Source organism: Portunus trituberculatus, chromosome 20 (genome assembly GCF_017591435.1).
Source record: "Portunus trituberculatus isolate SZX2019 chromosome 20, ASM1759143v1, whole genome shotgun sequence".
Classification (NCBI taxonomy): domain Eukaryota; kingdom Metazoa; phylum Arthropoda; class Malacostraca; order Decapoda; family Portunidae; genus Portunus; species Portunus trituberculatus.
This window is the reverse complement of record NC_059274.1, coordinates 7,011,882-7,035,000: the sequence shown is the minus strand read 5'-3', so window position 1 is coordinate 7,035,000 and position 23,119 is coordinate 7,011,882. Positions and strand designations below refer to the sequence as shown.

The 23,119-nt window shown below is 43.2% G+C and overlaps 1 protein-coding gene across 2 annotated transcripts in view; it reads left to right on the top strand.

Annotated features, from left to right (window-relative positions):
• The window catches only part of LOC123506578, a 212,715-nt gene that overhangs the window by 141,966 nt on the left and 47,630 nt on the right, over nucleotides 1–23,119 (top strand). The window lies entirely within an intron of this gene.

Sequence of the window (23,119 nt, the reverse complement as noted above, 5' to 3'; positions counted from 1 at the left end):
AAGACTTCACACATTGCTTCTGGTGTTACTAATCGTTCCGTGTCGCATTGAAAGGGTTAACATTGTAGGCTTAACACTGGAGTACATGTTAGTTAGTGTAGGTCAGTGATAAATTAAGAAAAACTTTACTCGCTTTCTTTCCGTGAATCTTACCGTTCGTGGAAAGCAAAATACAAAGTGCAAGTTTATATTAAGTTTTCATGAAATAATGACATCTATCAACGTATTGTTTTATCCGACAGAGCAAGACATTATGCACAGAGGATATTATCACCCAGCCAACCAATGCACCAGTGAAGCGTAGCGGCAATAAACCATCTCACACTATTCACGCGGGAGGAAAGAGTGAACGCATTATCTCTGGTCCTTACCCTCGCTGGTCATGTTGGATTGGCTGTCCTGTCTCTCTCTCTCTCTCTCTCTCTCTCTCTCTCTCTCTCTCTCTCTCTCTCTCTCTCTCTCTCTCTCTCTCTCTCTCTCTCTCTCTCTTCACTTTTAATGTACTTAGAGGAAGGATGGATTTTACTTAAGTATTTTACATGATATGCCATACTCTATACACACACCATGCAGTTTACTCCTCTAGATTTACGAGGTTAAAACTGAACTCTGATTTAGTATTGTCGAAATTTGTTTTCTAGTATTTTTCCAATAAGCTTTTGATAGCAGGTGTAAAAGAGAGTTAATTAAACAAAGGGAAAAAAAGTAAATTGAATGGAAAATGCACAGTGAAAGTCAACAAGGTTAGCGTTTTATCTCGTCCGTTGCAAAGAGAATCTACATCTTTACTATACTAATACTCGCTCTCTATATGTTGGCATCTCCCGTAAGTCCTTAAACATTGTGACATTTCGTCGTTTGGGATATAATTTTAAGACGCCACCGGCAGCGAAGGGAGACATGAAACAGATGAGGGCATTCTTGTACCTGTAGTTGTATTGTTTTTTTTTAAATAATCTAGCATTACTATGAAGTGATATGGCAGAACTATTATTATGTGTAACAACCTTACCCTGTACCATAAAAAACATGAAATTTGGTACACAGTTACAGTCTGCCACAAGGAAGTTATTGGCTAAAGGGCGATATCTGATACCCTCTTCGTCAAAAATGATTCATATTTACTAAGACATGTCTACCACTTTCTTTAAAGTTTGGCTGATGTCTTGCCTGAAGTAATGAACTGCTTCACTGCCTTGTGTGTGTGAGCCTCCAAGTCTGACGTGTATTTCATTCAATATGCGACTCTTGAGTTTGGTGGAATGCACCCGTCCAGTTACTTTGGCACCGAGCCACTCCACTCTCCTGCTGTATAAGTTTACCAGACTTCAAAGTTCGAAAATTGGGGCAATATTACTGTCGGTACGCGTTTCGTCAATCTAAGACATTAACGAAGCAAGTGCAATTCCCCGGTTCTCTGTCACTGTCTGCTTCTTCAGAATGATTAGCGTTAACTTTGTTTGCTGCTGTGTGTCAGGTGTGGAGCACCTTAACACTCGCGGTGGTGCTCAGCCTCTTTGGCAATCTTGGTCATTGTCTGCTGCTAACTTACTGACTTATTTACTTTCTTAACTACTTACTGCTCTGTCTCCAGCATTTATTTTCAGTCACTCACCTGTTTACGATCCATTACTGTCATATTTTGTTAGAAGATTTACAAAACGCCAGACAAAACCAGACCAAAGCGAGACATAAAACACGTGGAAGAAAGACCAAAAGTTGACTCGACCCGTAGCCACTAACGCACCACTTCGTCACACACACACACACACACACACACACACACACACACACACACACACACACACACACACACACACACACACACACACATACACACACATGCACAATACATTGATGCACATACCTGGAAGTTACCTGGCGTCACATATCACCTGAACGGGCCCGATACGCCGTATATCGCAGGTGTACTGACTTATGGGCAATTTAGCCATCACCTGACGAAGATATTGCTCTCAGGCCTCACACGTGTCTGGTAGTTTATGCTTCGTAATATTGGCTGTCTGGAGGCGAAGGTGTTTGGGAACGAAGAAAACGGAGGAAGGGAAGGGTAGAGAGAGTTTATTGAAGGAAGGAGATAGACGGGAGAGGAAGGAGGAGGGTGGGAATGGAGAGGAGGGAAGTTAGGGAATGAGATGGCAGAAGGAACAGGAGATAAGACGGATAAGAGAGGCAATGATGCGACCTTATTGCTTCCTTTCCCTCCTTCCTCTGATAGATTTCTTATTTTTTCCCCTCCTATAGCCTCTCCTCGTTTTCCTTTCCGTTTCCAATACTTTCTTCCATCTCCCTCCACATTGGAAACTTGATTTTCTCCTTATTTTCTCCTCCTTTCCTCCACTCCTCCATTTCTTTCTCACTCACATACCTCCTTATATCTTTCTCTTTTCTCTTTTCTCTTCCCGCTCCCTCTCTCCCTCCACTTGTCGCCTAATATGATCAAGATTCTGCGAGATAAAACAATTAGCCCATCAGATACCAGCACAAACTCAGCGCCCTGATTGTCGCATCCTGATTGTGACCAGTTTTAGACCATCAGCAGATTTAGCAGCTTTTATCATCTCTTTTTTACCTCATCAGTGTTGGAGCTTTCATCTTTATTATTATTTTTTTCCCTAGAATAGCAGATTGGTGGATAATTGTATGTATTTTTTTTTTTTTGTAGGTAGAAGGATGTGTTCGTTTGGTTGCTAGTTTGTACGAGTATTTGTTTATGAAAAGAATAAGTAAAGGTAGGATAGAAAGTATACATCGATTAACCTCTTCAATACTGGGACACTTTTTTACTTTAAGATCTGTGTACGATTGGACCATTCTATTGACATCAGGAAGGGTCTATGGAGGCCAGAAGATTAATGGCCAGAGTCTTCACTATCTCAATCCCCCACATAAGTTTCTGAGGCTGTATAAAATCACCAAATAGTAAGCAGAATGAATATAGAAACGCGTAATGATACTGAAGCGGTTAAAGTACAAAGTGGATAAAAGAATAACGAGAGAAACGACCGCAAAACAAATGGCACAGCACACGTCAATAAATCAAATAAATAAGAAAGTAATTGAGTAAGCGTTCACGAGGAGAAAACCCTCTAAGAAAGGCGAGAAATGGAATTCCTTCAAGAACTATATATTTTGTGTGGTCGGCGTGGAGTGAGTGGGAGGGAAAGAAGAGATGAGAGGCGAGGGAGTAGGGGAGGAGGGGAGGAGGAGACGGGTACTGGCTTGTAAATGAGTAAGGGAGGGAAGAGAGAGAGAGTGAGAAGGAAGTGGGGATTCCAGCTAAGGGGAAGGAGGGAGAGAGAAAGAGAGGGGGGGTGGAATAAGAGGAAGGGAAGTACAGTAAGGGGAAATGAACTAAGGGAAAGGAGAAGAGCGATGGGATGGAGAGATAGCCGAGAGAAATTGGATGGTGGTAGTACAGATGCAGGAAGCGGTGAGCTAGTGGGCTGGGAGGAGGAACTCAATTAAAGATGAGCCACTAGCAGCTACCCCGAGGCTTCACCAGGTATTGTGGCCGAGGCTTCTTTCATGCTTTTCACCCTTTTCCCAAGTTCTCTCCCCCCCCAATCCTTTTCTCATGTCCGCCACGTCCGCCGCCCTCCTGCCTCCGTGTTATGTGTCATGGCAGAGGTATTTTTGTGTTCTTGTTTTCGTTTTATATTGTGTTGTTGTTATTCTCTCTTTTTTTTGCTTCTTCCCTTACTTCCTGGTCCTTGAGAGTTCACGTGTTATGTTATTTTGTAAAGGTTAATGGAGTTTGCAGCAGCCTTAGTCAGTCTCTCTCTCTCTCTCTCTCTCTCTCTCTCTCTCTCTCTCTCTCTCTCTCTCTCTCTCTCTCTCTCTCTCTCTCTCTCTCTCTCTCTCTCTCTCTCTCTCTCTCTCTCTCTCTCTCTCAGATTACTTATTTTTTTATTTCTCACTGTTTTTCCTCTGTTTCTATTTTTCTTAACTTTATCCTGCTTTTTCTTATTACCTCATGTTTATCGCACTAATTATTATGACTCTCTCTCTCTCTCTCTCTCTCTCTCTCTCTCTCTCTCTCTCTCTCTCTCTCTCTCTCTCTCTCTCTCTCTCTGTCCGTAAAGCAAATACACTCGCAAAATGGCTCAACTTCCTGCTACGTACATTCTCTTTCTATTATTTCTTTTATATCTTTCCTGTTCATCGTTTCCAGCTCCATTTTATCTCCATTTCCTATCTTCCTCCTCCTCGGCTCCTTGTTTCACATTCTCAGACTGAATTTTATATGCTCGTCTAGTCCTCCTCCTCCTCTTCTCCTCCTCCTCCTTCTCTCCTCCTCCTCCTCCTCCTCTTCTTCAGCCTTTAAGCGCCATGATATACTCCTCATCTTCTTAACACACTGCAGTACTGAGCCAGAATTTACACACTTTCAAACATCTATTACATTCCCAACACTTTTTTTCTCTCCCTCCATCGCAGCATCGACATTTTTACGCCCCGCTGCTTGATGAATGGCACGCGTAACTCACCAATTCAGCTGATTTTCTACTGCGTGCCTTGCTGTTTTCTAGTCAGTTGAGTTTCGTGGCATAAACTTGTAACTGTGACCTTTAGTTTCTTTGTCTGGTTGTTTATGAGTTTTAGAGAGAGAGAGAGAGAGAGAGAGAGAGAGAGAGAGAGAGAGAGAGAGATTGTATTGGTGTGTTCTAATTGTTTCTTTTTTGTTTATTTTTATTTTATCTACAATTATTTCATCGTAATTAACTGTTAAAACGTCCTTGTCTCAATTAAATGGGTCTTGCACTCTCTCTCTCTCTCTCTCTCTCTCTCTCTCTCTCTCTCTCTCTCTCTCTCTCTCTCTCTCTCTCTCTCTCTCTCTCTCTCTCTCTACATGTATTATTCAATTTTTTCATCTTTACTTATCTAAAGCTTTAGTTTCGCTCTTTTTTCTCCTCCCTTATTACAGTCTTGAATGTCGGTAATGAGTGTTATTATCTCCCTCTTCTATTTGCGGCCGCCACCTGAGGAGTCTCATTATTGGCTCCCTCGCTGCTCGGCTTTCCTCAAACAATGTATTCGTCTTCCACGCGGCGAGTGTACTTTGAAGGCTTTGTCGCAAGGTAGGTGGAGCGCATTCCCTAAAAGTCCCTCAGCAGTGTTTCCGTGACTGTGGTTCTGAAAACACACGTCTGAGTTGGCTTTTGGGAGTTTCCCTTGTTAATCCGGTGACCCAGCAAGCCATCCCCGCTCTTGTAGTTTCAATAAAGGCCAGCGGGGTCTTCTTTGCTTCCTTACCATCTCGCAATTTTTGTACCAACTCCCGCCGTGCTCATCGTTTCTGCTGCTGCTGCTGCTGCCTCCGTCAAGCTTCGCCACACCTGCTCCCGCTGCTCATCGGAAAAAAGTCCTGCCCGCCCGCAAAAGTTTCCTCTCCGCAGTGTGTTCCCTTTTTCTTGCATCTCACTACGACCGCCTTTGCTTTTTCCCCCCCGTCTCTCTCTCTCATTCTGTCTGCACTGATTCTTGTTTTCCTTCGCAGCAGTACCCAGTGTTTTATTTTTTTCATTCTGGCGTTTCCTGGGGTATCGTAGCAGACGTTGCCTCTTTTACATGTATATTGGTACTTCCGGATTGTGGTGGTAGTCTTTATTGAATCTCTGAGGTTGAGTTCTTATTGTATTACTTTCCTGTCAGTGTTTGATGGTGTTTTTGTGATAGCAAAGCCTTCACTCCGCACATTTACTCAGTACTTTTGATCTGTGGTGGTGGTCTTCGTTAAATCTCTTGAGGTTGAGTCTTTAGATCGCTTTCCTGGTTGTTTGATGTTACTTTTGTGATGTTGAGGCTTTCACTCCATGCCTTCAGCAAATACTTTTGTTACGGACTGTACTTGTCGACTCTGTATTGAGTTGTCATATTCATTTCCCAGTAGTGGACAGTGTTTGACAATCTCCCTGCGCCAGTAAGCCCCACCAGTCCCTGCCCTCAGGTGGTGTTGTTGCAAGGAGTGTGACGCCCCAGTGCAGCCGTCTTGGTAGTACCTCCATTAAAGGTGTGCTGCTCGGTCTGAGGTGGAAGGGGACAGCGAGACGTCCTGGATGATTAATGGATGGTGGAGGAAGGCGATCGAGTCCCATTCACTGCCAACCCAATGGAGATATTTCTTGAGTGTCGAGTGCTGTGTGTGTGTGTGTGTGTGTGTGTGTGTGTGTGTGTGTGTGTGTGTGTGTGTGTGTGTGTGTGTGTGTGTGTGTGTGTGATGGGGGGGGGTTGCATCCTACATATCAGCAAATCTAATTCTGCATTATAATATTGTGATGAAAACATTTCCGTGCCTGACAAGAAATTATATTCACCATTTCAGACAAGTACGAGCATAGCGAGTGCACACATTAACGGACCGGAGTATTACGTTAGTGAATTAATATAGGATTTAATTTTTTTTTCTATATCCTTTTACAAACGACGTAATAGGAAATATTTTGCTGTTTTTTCATCAATCAACTAATATCATCGGGAGTATTACGAATATCCGTGAAAAAAAAAAAAAAACATATCTGATTTTTTTTATAACTCGCAATGAGGCAACAAAATGCACCCAAACTTTGCCATCAGGGATTATTTGTGTTACAGTTTAGTTCAAATTCGTGGTGGCGGTGGTGGTGGTGGTAGTGGAGGTAGTAGTGGTGGTAGTAGCGGTGGTAGTAGTGCTGGTAGTGGTGGTAGTGGTACATAATATACTTGTTTTTAGAGTGTCGGGAATCATCATTGTTACGTGCAGTGCATCGGCTTTAATTTACACTTTACTGAACACTGCACCCGCCACAGCCTTCACGCCGGCCAGTCCACTCACTCAGCACAGGGAAAACACCCCTAATTTCCCGCGCTTCTGAATCCACACCAGCGGGGAGGGGAAATAAGCAGATGTTTCTTCGTGAATGCATTAAACTTTCCCCTCCAAGCCATAGCAACTTTCCTTTATGCCCTTTAAGCACATTATAAATCGGAGAAAGAAAGTTTAAGTGTCCGCAGAAGTCTGGAAGAAAAGTGAGAGAGGACTGAGCCACCACTCCAGCCGCCGGGATGACACGAGATTGAGTTTAGGCCGGAGTTATTTGACGAAATTTGACGCAAGTGGTCGGAATGGAGCGAGTTTGGAAAGTGGTGGGTCCTTGTGCTCTCTCTCTCTCTCTCTCTCTCTCTCTCTCTCTCTCTCTCTCTCTCTCTCTCTCTCTCTCTCTCTCTCTCTCTCTCTCTCTCTCTCTCTCTCTCTCTCTCTCTCTCTCTCTCTCTCTCTCTGTCCACAACACAACACAACACCCACGCATTTCTCCATTCCTCCCAGAACAGCCTCAGAACACATCCATTTCACCTCTACACATTTATTCCGGAAGAGGATGGAAGGGACGCAAGGGAGGAGGGAGGGAGAGAGGAAGGAGGAAAGGGAGGGAAGGAGGGAGGTAGTGAGGAAGGAAGGGAAGGAGGGAGGGAGAGAGGGAAGGAAGGAGAGCAGGAAGGTGGCACAGGGAAGACCAGAGAAGGAGGAGAGGGTCACCTGAATGTCAGATGGCTGTCCTACACACACCTCACGTCGCCACCCTTATGTCAAACCTCCACCTCCAGGCCGAAGCAATTTTATAAATGGTCTAGTGTGGTGGTGGTGGTGGTGGTGGTGGTGGTGGTGGTGGTGTGGATGGCTGATTCTTCCTGTCCTTTTCCGTGTCGTAGTTTGTTTTCCATCCTGTAATGGCTTCCTGTCTTATTTTGTATTTTGTAGTGTGTTGTCTGTTGTTTGTGAGTCTATTAAGAATTATCTAACTTGTTGAGATCTTGATGGCGATTTTTTTTTACTTATTTTTGTTCATATACAAAAACTTGACGCTATATTATAACATTTTCCGCAACGTTTTACTAGATTTCTACTAAAAATTATATTTGGAAGGAAAAGATTATCATATCACCGTTCCCTTCAAGATCCTCATTTGCAAGTGAGGAGAGCAGGACGGTGTGGCTTGAGCGACAGGAAGGCTATAACAAAATGCAAAATGGATCTACTCATGTTCTAGCTCTTTAGTCCTGGTCAGAATGTGCTACTGATAATATTCCCTGAACTCCATTGAAATCAGTATAGCTGGTTGTATCATCAGTATAATCTTACATCTTTGAATGACTTTCATGCTAACAAAGGACTCGCAGGGAAGGAAACTAAGAGATAGAAGTTATGAATCAGTAGTGTGTCATCACATAAGTAGGTCATAAACAAGATGATTTATAAAACTACTAATATGGAACTTTAATCTTATTCTTTGAGTCTTTCTTCTGCTGTACTTTCATATTCCTACCTTAAGTAAACTCGTATTGTAAATCTCGTCTTATTTTTCACCACTGTAATCCCATTTGTGGCTCAGTCCAAATGGAGGTGTATGTACATCGCTAAAATCACTGATTCATCTTTGCAAATCTGATCCATTTCGTTCTATTCATTCGTCAATTTCCCTGCTTCCGCTCCCCTTTCACCGCTCGCCTCCTAACACGCTTTGCCATTCCTCATCACCGTCTTTTTTTCTTTGTCTCTCACGTCATTCATCATCAACAGCACACAGTCTCTTTTTCCACTGTTCTAGCCATTTTCAGTCATTTCTGCTTTTTTTTATACTTGTTTGAAATATTTTATCTTATTTTTCTCCCCGTCTCACTATTGTCGATCACACGTCTCTTCCCTTACTCTCTATCAGTCAGGTAATTGTATCCCTCATTTTTTTTTCAAATTCACCTGCCGATCGCTATTATGTTCGAAAGGTCTTGTTGTGGCGTATATATTCCCCTCCACATAACCAAAGCATCATTATCTTGCATCTATATCAAGGAAAGTCTTACATATTATTCATACGTTACTGAGTGCTTGTCCCTTCCCTGTTAATCTCCTTCTCTCTTCACTAAATACTCATACAGATTATCAAATAAACCTACAAAAAAAAAAAAAAAATCACTTTTATTAGTATCTCAGAAGAGCTCAATGACTTTTCACTCATAAGTTCTTCAGGAAATGAGAATGTTTAATAATACTGGCCTTAAAAGCTTCTCGTGTCCCGGGTCAGTCTTTCATCGCCTTCATTATTCACCGTAATGTTGCAGGGAGGAGCAGGGAAGGGATGTGAAGGGCGACAGGATGTATGTGTGTATGATCTTCCTTGACTCAGGTTGTATGGCGGAGCGTCTTAAGAGGGAGACGGATTGCTTCCCGTCATGTCCTCTCCACGCATGATGCAGTGTTTGTGTGCCACCCATCCGAGCGGCACTGAGACCCTCGCCCACTCTCATTAGGCGAGGATTAGAGCAGGAAAGGAGGAAGGGCTGGGTCTTCTTCGGTACACAAGGGCACTAACCACTTGACCTTTGCATGTGTGTGTGTGTGTGTGTGTGTGTGTGTGTGTGTGTGTGTGTGTGTGTGTGTGTGTGTGTGTGTGTGTGTGTGTGTGTGTGTGTGTGTGTGTGTGTGTTACTGCGTTGTATTCACTTATAAACTACGAACTTTCTCCGTTTTCTTCATTGTGAGAATATTTGCGTTTGTATGAAGCCCAATACTTAAAAATTTGATCAACGAGATGTATTTACTAATAATGATGAAAGTAATAAAAGCATGCAACTGAGAGAGAGAGAGAGAGAGAGAGAGAGAGAGAGAGAGAGAGAGAGAGAGAGAGAGAGAGAGAGAGAGAGAGAGAGAGAGAGAGAGAGAGAGAGAGAGAGAGAGAGAGAGAGAGAGAGAGAGAGAGAGAGAGAGAGAGAGAGAGAGTAAATCCTTAGTGCGGGGAATTTCATTATTCTGCACGTTATACAATACCGTTGTTTCCTGTAGTGACAAAGACGATGTGGATGTGAATTAATATTTCCACGGAATTCTGCGGCACAGGAATCTCTCTGAGGCTTCAGGAACGAGGCTTTTTGCGATGAGATGTGCGACTCGTGCGTTGGATACCAGTGCTGTGCTTCGCCAGGTGTGTACTTTCATTCACCTGTCTACTTTTACCCACTTTTCTACATGTCTTCTAAGTGGAAAATCATATCCCGGTTTATCCCTTTGCGTTATCATGGTCTTATTTGAAGTTATTATCTTATTTTATTAGTTTTTTTTTTCTTTCTGGCAGTGGTACGTACTAGGAATATGTTTTTCGTATTTGTTGCATTCCCCCTCGGATTTGGTAGCCTCCCTTAATCTCTTCCATCTTTTCCCTTCCCTTTTACGTCCAGCTAAAATAAATTCTCATACATTTCGCTCAGCTCTCCTCTGTTTACCCTCTTCTCCGCCGCCCCTTCGCGCCTCCCAGCCCCGCCCCGCCCCGCCCAGCCCCCACACAATCACTGCTCGGCAAACACACCAGGTTAGCCTGGCCAGCGCGATGCTCCTTATGATCAGCGAGGGGCGTGATGGGTCGCTGCAATTTGCCGCCATCAGTCGCACCTCTCATTGCTCACACCAAGAATACTGCAACGTACTTCAGAAACGCTTTGCTCTCTCGCCACGGTTGTTTTCAAAGGCCCCGGAGATGAAAAGCCAGGTTCTCAAGAAAGTTCCTGTTAATAATGTATAAATCTTGTTACCTTGCCGCTAAAACTTTGGTAAACATCCTTAAAACCCATGATAGGGGAAATATGGTGAGAAATATTTTAAATGCGGTTACAGGACCACACAGCGTCCATGGTACTGTGCTTAGGCCTATGTTATGAAATGCTCTGGCTTCGTATTGGGACTTTTTAAAGGTCAAAGAGAAAAGTCTGGCTATCATGAGTGTTTTCCCTACTGATGGCGCAGAATATTTGCTTAACCATTAACATAACAGTGTAGTGGAAATGCATTTGTAGACTACACGACAGCATCCATTAGAACTGGTCTCGGTGGTTGACTTTCATTAGAGCCTGTGTCTGTGACTCGCCTCCATTAAGGTTTCTTTTCAAGGCCACAGAAATTTAGATTTAATTTCTTTTATTCTTGTTGGTAATTTAGGATTTCTGTTAATCTCCCTATAGAATAATCGAAATTCCACTAAGAACCACCCGCTAACCACTGGGCGTTATCAGGGTGTGTGTGTGTGTGTGTGTGTGTGTGTGTGTGTGTGTGTGTGTGTGTGTGTGTGTGTGTGTGTGTGTGTGGGATGGGTGGGTGGGTGGTGGCGTGTGGGTGGATGAGTGGGAGGCAAGTAACATTGTTTGCATTACTTATTTAGATTGTTATCGTGGGCGTTCAAGGGAAAGAGGGAGGAAAGGCTGGAGACTGAAAGGGAGAGCCGCGGGGCCTCCACCTGAAATGACAGCTGGATGATTGATCAAAGCCCTGCCGCCAGTGGTGCAGAGGCTGTGACTTGCTGGACTCAGGTGGGCGCCGCCACTCCCTCGCTGCCTGGCCTCACTCACGAGCAGTAACCTTCATAAAGATTCTCCTCGTTGCCGTGTCGCTGATGAATATCTTTGTGTGTCTTTAGAGAGAGAGAGAGGGAGAGAGGGAGATGGAGAGGGAGAGAGAAGGATGAATCACTGGAAGAAAAAAACAAATTTTCTTTCTAAATTATGTATAGAATAGTAAACGAAAGCCCCTCAAAAGGCTTTAAAAAGTCGAGGATCAGTTTGCTTAACGTGGCTCCACCTAAAACATAGAGCAAGGCAAGCAGTTACATAGACAGGCAGACAGACAGAGACAGACAGACTGACAGACAGACAGACAGAGAGGAGCACAAACATGGCCTTGGGATACTAACACACTCGCTGCACAAGTTTCAGGATGCGAGTCTTGCAACATGCATTGGTACAGAGTGCTTTCAACCTTCTCTATTTTCTTCCATGTTTTATTAATCCTGGTGCGTGAATCTCCGCTGATATTAGCGGCAGGCGAAGCAGAAATTGAAGACTAAATCCCGCCTAGTCACTCGACGCAGAAATAACAGGATTAAAAGAAAAAACACAGGAAGATAAGTGGAAATAAACTAAGTATGAGGAAACGAGTCAAACATTCTCGGTGTTTTAATGAGCAGGTTCTAAAATTATAATACTTGTTCTGCTCTTTCTTCACATTAAAATGCAGGTGAAATCTGGAATATATTACAACGCTTTAGGCCGTCAAAAGAAAGCCTCAAAAAACATGAATTCCTCTGCAAAGAAAAATAATAGAGATTAGTGGTGTTCTTTCCTTAAACAAACGCGAGTATAATACGAAATATATTACAATACTTAAGACCGTCAAGAGAAAACCTTTAAAAAGAAATTACATATTCATACAAGCTGTGGCGAGATTACTTCCAAATGTCCTTTGAATTTGACCGCTTGAGCCTGGGAAGATTCATGTTTATGTTTGTATCTGTTTTTTGTTGAGCGATGTGCAGGACGCCAGGAGAGAGTGGAGCTTGAGACACTAAATGATTAAGTTATGAGACGAGAACACGAGAGAAAGGGCACCAGCTGGAATGTTCTGCGGGAGGAGTAAGCTTAAGAAACAGGAGAAGGAAGAGTTGTAATAGTAGTAGTTGTAATAATAGTAGAGCAAAATGAGCATAACAGGACAATTTTAGAATTTATATATGTGTCTATAAAACAAATTCAGGCAGCTTGTCATACTTTACATTTAGATTGAAAAAGGTTATAATTCTCTTTTTTTTTCACACAAACAAAACCATTGCATATTACTTCAAGCAGGATGAAACAATGCATAACAAGCAGGTAATTCAGAGCGGCACACACAAATACACACACACACACACACACACACACACACACACACACACACACACACACACACACACACACACACACACACACACACACACACACACACACACACACACTTTTTCAGTAACAATCAGAGAGTTGGTCTAGATATTTCATTTAACGCCATATAAGGAGGAGGAGGAGGAGGAGGAGGAGGAGGAGGAGGAGGAGGAGGAGGAGGAGGAGGAGGAGGAGGAGGAAAAGGTGAAGGCAGCCAGCGTGAATAGTGGATCTCAATGGAGTGCGAAATCAAGTAAATGGTCCGTAATGGGCAGTAATGGGTTCCGTATCGGTGGAGGTGAAGAGGAAGTGGAGGAAGATGTGTCCAGTAAGCCATTGTGGAGAGCCAAGAGTGTGTGTATAGGTGAGTGGGTGAGTGGGTGGATGGGTGGGTGGCTGTCGGTGTGTAGATGGTTAATTAGATAGGTGTGTCTCAGTGTGGATCGTGTGTGTGTGTGTGTGTTTATGTAGGAGGGACAGCTGATCGAGAGCAACAAAATATGGAATAAAAAGGCCCTCTATGTTGCCAGTTCCCTAGTGTGTGTGTGTGTGTGTGTGTGTGTGTGTGTGTGTGTGTGTGTGTGTGTGTGTGTGTGTGTGTGTGTGTGTGTGTGTGTGTGTGTGTGTGTGTGTGTGTGTGTGTGTGTGTGTGTGTGTGTGTGTGTGTGTGTGTGTGTGAGGGAGAGGGGGAAGAGATGTGTGCAAGCATTCATTCACAATAAATCTTAATACGTATGCATATGTTTCAGTTAGAGGAATCTGAAAAGGGTTATGAGTTAGTATGAAAATGGTGCATGGAAGGGATTCGAACAGTGAACACCACGTCACGTAATCCAACCACAACACTTTACACAACTCACTTCACTTAGCACTTCGCCTCTATACACACACCTAAATAATCCATATATTTCAAACACTTTATTCCAATTACAGGTTTCACATTTGTCACTCATTAATATACACTCCTCTGTAGTGCACTTCAAATGTATGACCTTACTCCATCCACCTGCCCACACATGCACTCCGTCACCCTCCAACCATCCAGCCACTGAAGCATTAGTTATATACACACTAGCCTTACCTTCCTCTTATCTCCTTCCTCCACTATATTGAGGGAAAAAGAAACAGGCTGGCAGAAAGAATGTAAATATTTCCATAAGCCTACACATTGGTTATTTTTCTGGATGAGGTAACTAGGTCTGTGCTAACGTCGAGACAGTGAAAGAGAGAGAAAAAGAATGAGAGAGAAAAAATATATAACTCCTAAAGTCATCAAGGAATAAATTATCACGGAAAGAAAAGTGTAAAAAAAAAAACCATTCAGTTCTGTTTCACACTTTTATCTCTCTCTTTCTCTCCAATTTAATGTTTATTCCTTGTTTGTGGAGTAAATCTGATTTGAAATGTAAATTCATTCATAAGCGCTAAATGGGGAAGCCCTCGCTGCTGTGTTACAGAGAAGAGGTTTCATTCCTCCCACAGATTATTTTGTTAGGCTTACGTGTCTAGGCAGGCGAGGGTAGAGCACTGGTGGCGACTGATGACTTTTGTTCCTGTGTGTGTGTGTGTGTGTGTGTGTGTGTGTGTGTGTGTGTGTGTGTGTGTGTGTGTGTGTGTGTGTGTGTGTGTGTGTGTGTGTGTGTGTGTGTGTGTGTGTGTGTGTGTGTGTGTGTGTGTGTGTGTGTGTGTCTGTCTGTCTGTCTGTCTGTCTGTGTGCGTAGGAGTTTGTGTAGGAAATGTGTAATGTGTAAATGGAATATTATTTTGTGTAGGGAGATGTATTTGTGTGGGGAGATGTGTGTGTGTGTGTGTGTGTGTGTGTGTGTGTGTGTATGCATAGGTAGGAGTGTGTGTGGGAGATGCGTGATGCGTAAATGGAATATTATTGTGTGTGTGGGGGGATGTATTTGTGTGCGTGTGTGTGTGTGTGTGTGTGTGTGTGTGTGTGTGTGTGTGTGTGTGTGTGTGTGTGTGTGTGTGTGTGTGTGTGTGTACTGAACGTCACTTTAATTAACCTTCATGTAGCTGCGGGGGAGGGAATGGAAATGGGAATTGAAATGGGAATCAGAATAGGAATGTGAGTGGACACGTGAAAGCCGAAACGAAAAGGAGAGAAAGATATGCAAACAAACAGAAAAGAAAATCCCATTAGAGAATTTCTTATGCATAGAGACGCTTTCAGTTTTCCATATTTACTATTTAGTTTTCCTTTTTTATCGTTTTTCATACACATTTTCCTTCTTTTATATTTATTGCAGTGAAATGGATTAGCGGATTTAGCAACTGAGAACAAAGAAAGAACATTTGTCAAAGGATGCAATCTGAAAAGGGATAAACACTAATACTTGACAATTAATTCATTTGTATTTCTCAGTACGTGTTAATCTTTTCCTCTCTCTCTCTCTCTCTCTCTCTCTCTCTCTCTCTCTCTCTCTCTCTCTCTCTCTCTCTCTCTCTCTCTCTCTCTCTCTCTCTCTCTCTCTCTCTCTCTCTCTCTCTCTCTCTCTCTCTCTCTCTCTCTTTCAGTTTCAAAAGTTGTCAGGAATTTCATTACGACACTATCTTGATTAACAAAAGACTTGGGCAACTCCCTTTAAGCACTCGTCACTTCCGGAAGAGGACGAACTCATTACATGTGTTGTGAAGTAAACGCTCTCTTCATTAGATGCTTCACTAGATAAAAAAAAAAAAAAAGTAGATTGCTGTAGGCTCAAGTATACTATTCTACTTCTTTTTCATATGCGACAGTAAACAGGAAATTCTACTCTCCATTTACCAAGGTAGTTTGTTCTCTTATAATCAAGAAGGGAATTCAAAGTAATCCTCTGGCGCTGCTGACACTTCTGGTTATGTGAATTATTGTTATGCAAATTTGTATAATTGTAAACATTAGGTTCATTATCGCTCAAGTGACTAATGTAGCGACAGCACCTTGTTGCCACCACATTGCTTCTGACACCTTCTTGCGTCGAGCAGTGGGCCAGGTCTTATAATCTGATTGTTTCATCATCATCATCATCATTGAGAATATCATTTGTTGCATTACTTTTATTCTTATTCGTTTATTTGTTGGCGTTTTTTCGTTATTATTGTTATTCTTACACAGATACACACAAAAAACACGCATATTCCTTTCGATCCTAATGAGGGAGCTAGCGATGAGAGGAGGAGGTATGTTGCTCCTTAGACAATCATCCATTAAATGCTTACCCAGGAGAGATGAGGGATGTGGTAGAGGTGAGAGACTATTGGGATTTGTTGATGGGGTGTAAAGGGAGGGTAGGGAGTTGTAGGTGGATGAAAAAAAAGGTAGGTGAGGGAGTGGCGGGGAGTAGAACCAAGAGTAATAGATAACGTTCCTTTAATGTTGTTTTAACGGAACAAAAGTCGCCAGGTATGGTGTTTGTTTTCTGAAGCTGGCCTCTTGGAACCTTGGATTAACTGGAGCCTTGGTGCCTTAACTGGCCCCTTGGAGCCTTGGATTAACTGGAGCCTTGGTGCCTTAACTGGCCCTTGGAACCTTGGATTAACTGGAGCCTTGGTGCCTAAACTAGCTCCTTGGAGCCTTGGATTAACAAGAGCCTTGGTGCCTTAACTGGCCCTTTGGAGCCTTGGATTAACTGGAGCCTTGGTGCCTTAACTGGCCCCTTGGAGCCTTGGATTAACTGGAGCCTTGGTGCCTTAACTGGCCCTTGGAGCCTTGGATTAACTGGAGCCTTGGTGCCTTAACTGGCCCTTTGGAACCTTGGATTAACTGGAGCCTTGGTGCCCTAACTGGCCCCTTGGAGCCTTGGATTAACTGGAGCCTTGGTGCCTTAACTGGCCCTTTGAAACCTTGGATTAACTGGAGCCTTGGTGCCTTAACTGGCCCCTTGGAACCATGAATTAACAGGAGCCTTGGTACCTTAACTGGCCCCTTTCAGCCTTGGATTAACTGGAGCCTTGGTGCCTTAATTGGCCCCTTGGAACCTTGGATGAACTGGAACCTTGGATTAAATGTAGCCTTGGTGCCTTAACTGGCCCCTTGGAGCCTTGGATTAACAGGAGCCTTGGTGCCTTAACTGGCCCCTTGGAACTTTGGATTAAAAGGAGCCTTGGTGCCTTAACTGGCCCTTGGAATCTTGCATTAACTGGAGCCTTGGATTAACTGGATCGTTGGTGCTTTAACTGGCCCCTTGGAGCCTTGGATTAACTATAGCCTTGGTGCCTTAACTGGCCCCTTGGAGCCTTGGATTAACAGGAGCCTTGTTGCCTTAACTGGCCCCTTGGACCCTTGGATTAACTGGAGCCTTGGTGCCTTAACTGGCCCCTTGGAGCCTTGGATTAACTGGAGCCTTGGTGCCTTAACTGGCCCCTTGGAGCCTTGGATTAACTGGAGCCTTGGTGCCTTAACTGGCCGCTTGGAGCCTTGGATTAACTGGAGCCTTGGTATCTTAACTGGCCCCTTCGCGACATGAATTAACAGGAACCTTGGTGCCTTAACTGGCCTCTTGGACCCTTGGATTAACAGGAACCTTGGTGCCTTAACTGGCACCTTGGAGCCTTGGATTAACTGGAGCCTTGGTGCCTTAACTGGTCCCTTGGAGCCTTGGATTAACAGGAGCCTTGGTGCCTTAACTGGCCCCTTGGAGCCTTGGATTAACTGGATCCTTGGTGCCTTAACTGGCCTTTTGGAACCTTGGATTAACAGGAGCCTTGGTGCCTTAACTGGCCCTTGGATTCTTGGATTAACTGGACCTTGGTGCCTTATCTGGAGCCTTGGGGCCTTGGATTAATTGGAGCCTTGGTACCTAAACTGGAATCCAATAGCTTTGTGTTTTATTATCAAACCTACACTCTACTCACACCTGACAAAGGTAACGCACACTAGAATGACACGGACAAACAGACAGGCACGAGTATGCGCATTATGGCAAAGATGAGCTATGGCGATAATAAAGATAAGCGACGTCTTTTCATCTCTTCTCTAAATTTGTTATTTCGTTTTCTCAAATTTCTCTTTGTGTATTTCTTCATCTTATTAGTTTTCATTTTTTATTTGTTCACCTCCCTATTTCCGTGTGTTTTTCTCCTTTCGTCTATTTTCGTGTGTGTGTGTGCATCTCTACAATCAATACCACCTTATTATCTCCTGTATCTTTTAGTATGATTTCAGTTTTACCTTTACTTTTCTTTCACTTTAGTCTTCGCTCACTCATTGCATTGTCCTTCCATTCCCACAACTAACATTCTCTCTTTACCTGAAGCTTCGACCATTTCACACACTTCACCTTATTCATCCTCTTTATGTCATTCTCAATCTTCTATTTCTCATGTCATCTCATCCTTCTATCTACGTTCTATGTCATGTTATTCACCTAAGTCAAGAGGAAAGTGTCTGTTCACGTCTTGACAGTGAGCGTGAGGCCTTGTACTTTTGCTCCTAATGATAGCTTAGTAGGTGGTGGGTTTTGAGGTTTGGGAGAGGTTAGTCGGTGGGAGGGAGAAAGGCAGAGTCATCAAGGCCTTATTACAAACTCCCCAGAAAGACTTGAGTCATTTCAACTTTTTTTTTCCCTTCCTTTCTTTTTCAATCTTAAGTTTGTCTTATGTCTCCAGTTCTCTTCTTCGTCAATTATCTCCTCCTCTCCCTCCTCTTTTTCCTCTTCTTCCTCCTCCTCCTCCTTCTCGTCTTTTCTTCTTCTTCTTCTTCTTCTTCTTCTTCTTCTTCTTCTTCTTCTTCTTCTTCTTCTTCTTCTTCTTCTTCTTCTTCTTCTTCTTCTTCTTCTTCTTCTTCTTCTTCTTCTTCTTCTTCTTCTTCTTCTTCTTCTTCTTCTTCTTCTTCTTCTTCTTCTTCTTCTTCTTCTTCTTCTTCTTCTTCTTCTTCTTCTTCTTCTTCTTCTTCTTCTTCTTCTTCTTCTTCTTCATCATCATCATCATCATCATCATCATCATCATCATCATCATCATCTTCTTCTTCTTCTTCTTCTTCTTCTTCTTCTTCTTTTCTTTTCTTCCCTCTTCTTTTCCTTCTTCTCATCATCTTACTCTTCTTACGCCGCCATCTTTCCCACCTCGTTTTATCATTTTCATTTTCCTCCTCCTATTCCTCCTCTTTTCTACTTCTTCCACCTCCTTCTCCTCCTCCTCTTCCTCCTCGTTCTCCTCCTCCTCCTCCTCCTCCTCCTCCTCCTCCTCCTCCTCCCCTCCTCCTCCTCCTCCTCTCCCTATTACTATTCCTACTCCTTTTCCTCTTCTTCCTCACCTTCTCTTCTTCTCCTTTCTCCACTTCCTCCTCGTGCTCCGCCTCCTTCCCTGCACCAATCACGTAATGGCTTGCTGTTACCTTATATGGAATGGAAGCTTTGATTGAGTGTTAGCCTTACTTTGCTGGATTCCACGAACCTTTAATAAAAATGTTTCCCTTAAGTCGCCTGCGCAGCCTTGAAAAGCGACTTGTACGTATGTGGGATGTAAGAAAAGAGAATGGTGTGAGTAAATATCAAAATGTTTCTCTTTCCTTACTTTTTTTGGTCATTTAGTTAAAGTGTTATTATTTTTTGCAGGTTTTCAATAGGTTCGAATTTTTTTTACGCAAATGTAGCTTTTCTTGTTTTTTTTGGTGGATATAAATGAAATAATTGCTTTTTTAGGATCTTTGTAACTTGAAAATTGCAAAATGTATATCCTAGCCTAAACTTTTGAAAGGTGCTCAGGAAGAGAAAAAAAAGTTTCATTACTCTTGTAATTTAATATTTTCGTATGTTTTCTTGGTGGATATAAATGAAATAACTGCTTTTTTCTGGTCTTTGGATCTTAAATATAGTAAAATGTATATATTACCCTGGAATTTTGAAAGAAGCTGAGAAAAAAAAAGTTCCATTACATAAACAGGCTTAACTCAATCCCGTAAGTATGAAATAAATTAAATAACTGCTTTTTTTAGGATCTTTTGAACTTGAAAATGGCAAAATGTATATCCTGACCTGAATTTCTGAAAGATGCTCAGGAAGAAAATAAAAACAGATTCATCACTTAAACAGACGTAACAGAATCCCATAAGTAAGAAAAAGACAGTTACCGCCACAGATTTATCAATATTATGGTGACACGCACGTGAACATAATCCATTTTCAGAAGACCAGTGAACCACACCTTACTGGCCTTACCTGCTGCTTATCCAGAATCCCTCCCATCCATCATCCCCGCCCATCACCGTCGCAGTCACCCACACACTCTCACATAACCACTCACACTCCCACACCCGCACCTCTCCCTGCTTACCTTCACCCGAGTCTGTCTGCTTCTGTCTGTTTCCGTCTGTTTTCCTCCACCAGCGCTCTCAGTTTCCCTCGGCCTGCTGTCAGCTCTCCCCGTTAGCAGCGCAGTGTTGATCATCCCTCGTGTGAGTGCCTGGCTGAGCTTCACCTTCTCGGCTTAATAGTTGCCAGATCTGCCCGAGAACTTAGTGGAGCGGTGGGGAAATAGCCGCGGTAGAATTATCGTGACGTGTCTAGCAGAGAGAGAGAGAGAGAGAGAGAGTTATACACAAACTGATAGAATGACCAAAATACAGATTAACAGTAGTGATTCAGACAGACAGACAGACAGACAGACAGACAGACAGATGGACAGTCAATCATCGGCGGATCCTTTCTATTCTCGTATTTTCCTTTCATGGCCAGAAATAGCGGAGAAAAATCCATTTCCCGCGAACATGACGCAACGGATGCTCCAGAGCGAAAATTCAGCACCAGGTTAGTTGAATTCCTGAGAGTGTAGTCCTGCACAAGCTTTCACAAGGCAACGGAAAGTAAAGATGAAAAGAAAATCACATTCCTTGCCATCACGAAAAGAAATAAAATGACCAACCAAAGAAATATATAAATCTTTGTTTTCATTCCCATCAATTCCCATTAAAGAAAGTTCAAGGAAATGATTATGACGTTCCCAACATTCACCATTAACTTGCTGGAGCCTTGAACATTTCTTGGTGGTGGAAATTAAATGCAATATATATTATTTTCCCCTCTGATGGTGAGTTTCTTCCCCTCCGCCAGCTTCCCCGTCAGGCTGATGGGGAGGGAATTAATTTTCCACTCCGTCGGTGACTTGGCGGGTCCTGCACAATATAGGAAGGGGTGCAGGAGAGGCCGTGCACGTCTTTCGTCAGTCGGTGCACGGCGTTAAAATTTCCAGGGCAGATTAGTAGTAAAAGGAAGCCCTGTGGCAGCGGCCCTTCCATTATGGTGATGAAACCGCTGTGGCGTCACCCCCTCCCCCCTTCTCTCTCTCTCTCTCTCTCTCTCTCTCTCTCTCTCTCTCTCTCTCTCTCTCTCTCTCTCTCTCTCTCTCTCTCTCTCTCTCTCTCTCTCTCTCTCTCTCTCTCTCTCTCTCTCTCTCTCTCTCTTGTCCTTTTCCCGCTGCCGAAGGTCTGAGTGGCCGTCGCTTTTGTTACGCTCTCTGCAGTCGACGTCGAAATCTTCGTTACCGGATGAAAGTAATTGTACCTTTTTCATATATCTTGTTTGTCTGTTTGTTTGTTTCTGAGTTTCTTTCGTCATTGGTCTGTTTCGCCCTCTCTCTCTCTCTCTCTCTCTCTCTCTCTCTCTCTCTCTCTCTCTCTCTCTCTCTCTCTCTCTCTCTCTCTCTCTCTCTCTCTCTCTCTCTCTCTCTCTCACATCAAAGAATCTGCGCAAAAATATTCTTAGAGTTGAGAATACGTTGTTGAAATATTCGTCTTTGTCTTGTGGAGGCGAGTGTCTTCTTTATTTCTTCAAGTTGAGGTCGTGAACTTTAATAATTGAGGCAAACTGGAATAGCATGACGAGACGAAGAGAAAAGCGTCATTCTTAGAAGTGATTTGAGTTGTGAGTGTTTCCTTCTGTCGCTTCAATGGATGTTGTGACGTGTGGCTGGGTTCACACACACACACACACACACACACACACACACACACACACACACACACACACACACACACACACACACACACACACACACACACACACACACACACACACACACACACACACACACACACACACAAACACACACACACTACAGCATTACGGAAACAAGAACAATTTACGTAAGTTTGTAGAAAGAAAGGTAAAGAAAAAACTTATACGGATGCAGGTAATGATGATGGTGGTGGTGGTGGTGGTGGTGGTGGTGGTGGTGGTGGTGGTAATGATGGTGAAGGCAGCTGCTTTGGTAGTAGTGATGGGAAAACAACAGCTGTGGTGGTGATGATAGTGATAGTGAAGAAGGTTCATGTAATGGTGATGATAGTTGTCGTGGTGATGATGGTGAAGATGGCTAATGTATATAGGGGAGGTAACTGTGGCGATGCTGGCAGTAGAACACACACACACACACAAACAAACACACAAACAAACCAATGAAATACTGGTCCCACCCATCCACCCACACACACAAAAAAAAAAAAATGCTAAAATGATAAATAGAAAGGAAAAGAGTTCACTTCCAGCAAGGATTTCGTTAGAATGCAAAAGAGATTACGGCCTAAAAAATATACCGTGCCATTCCGATAACGACAACAACGATATTTTGCTGTGATGTGTTTTGGCTACAGTGAGGAGAAGAGAGGAGGGAGGGAGAGGAAGAGGAGGAAGGTATGGAGGTAATTTTCGTACTGTAAAGAGGACGAGAGAAAGAGAGAAAGCGGGGAAGAGAGGAGGGATTTTAGGGGAGGGAGGGAAGAAGAGGAGAGGGGAAACGTATGGAAGGATTTCTATATCCGTACTGTAGAGAGAAAGAGAGACAAAGAAAAAGAATGGTGGGGTAGAGGGAGGAATTTTGGGGAGGGAGGGAGGAAGAGAAGGAGGGAATATTATGGAAGGATTTCTGTCTTCATACTGTAGAGTGAAAGAGAAACAGAGAGAAAAAGAGGGGGAGAGAGGGGAAGGATTTTGGGGGAAGGAGGGGGAGGAAGAGGAAGAGGAGGAAGGTATGGAAGGAATCTTATCTTTATACTGTAGAGTGAAAAAGAGAAAGAGAGAGAGAGAGAGAGAGAGAGAGAGAGGGGAGGGAAGGAGGGATGAGGATTTTGTTTCCAATGCATCTGAATCGAGAGGACAGTCTAGTCTCTGTAATTCTCAAATCAATACCTCATCAGTTCTGTCTTGGCGTTGTCCAATACTTGAAGGACTTCTCTTTTGTCTACGGCTACTATATTTTACCTTACTTTTCTCCTCTATCCCTCCTTCTCCTCCTCCTCTTGTTACCTCTCCCCCTCCTCCCCCTCCTCTTGTTGCTTGTCCTCCCGCCTACGTCTAATACAAATGCAGAGTCTTTTCCAAGCTAATCGGTAACTGAAATCAATTCCGCATAGGTTTCATGTCTCTTTTTTTTCGTTTAGTGGATCAGTTTGAGAGAGAGA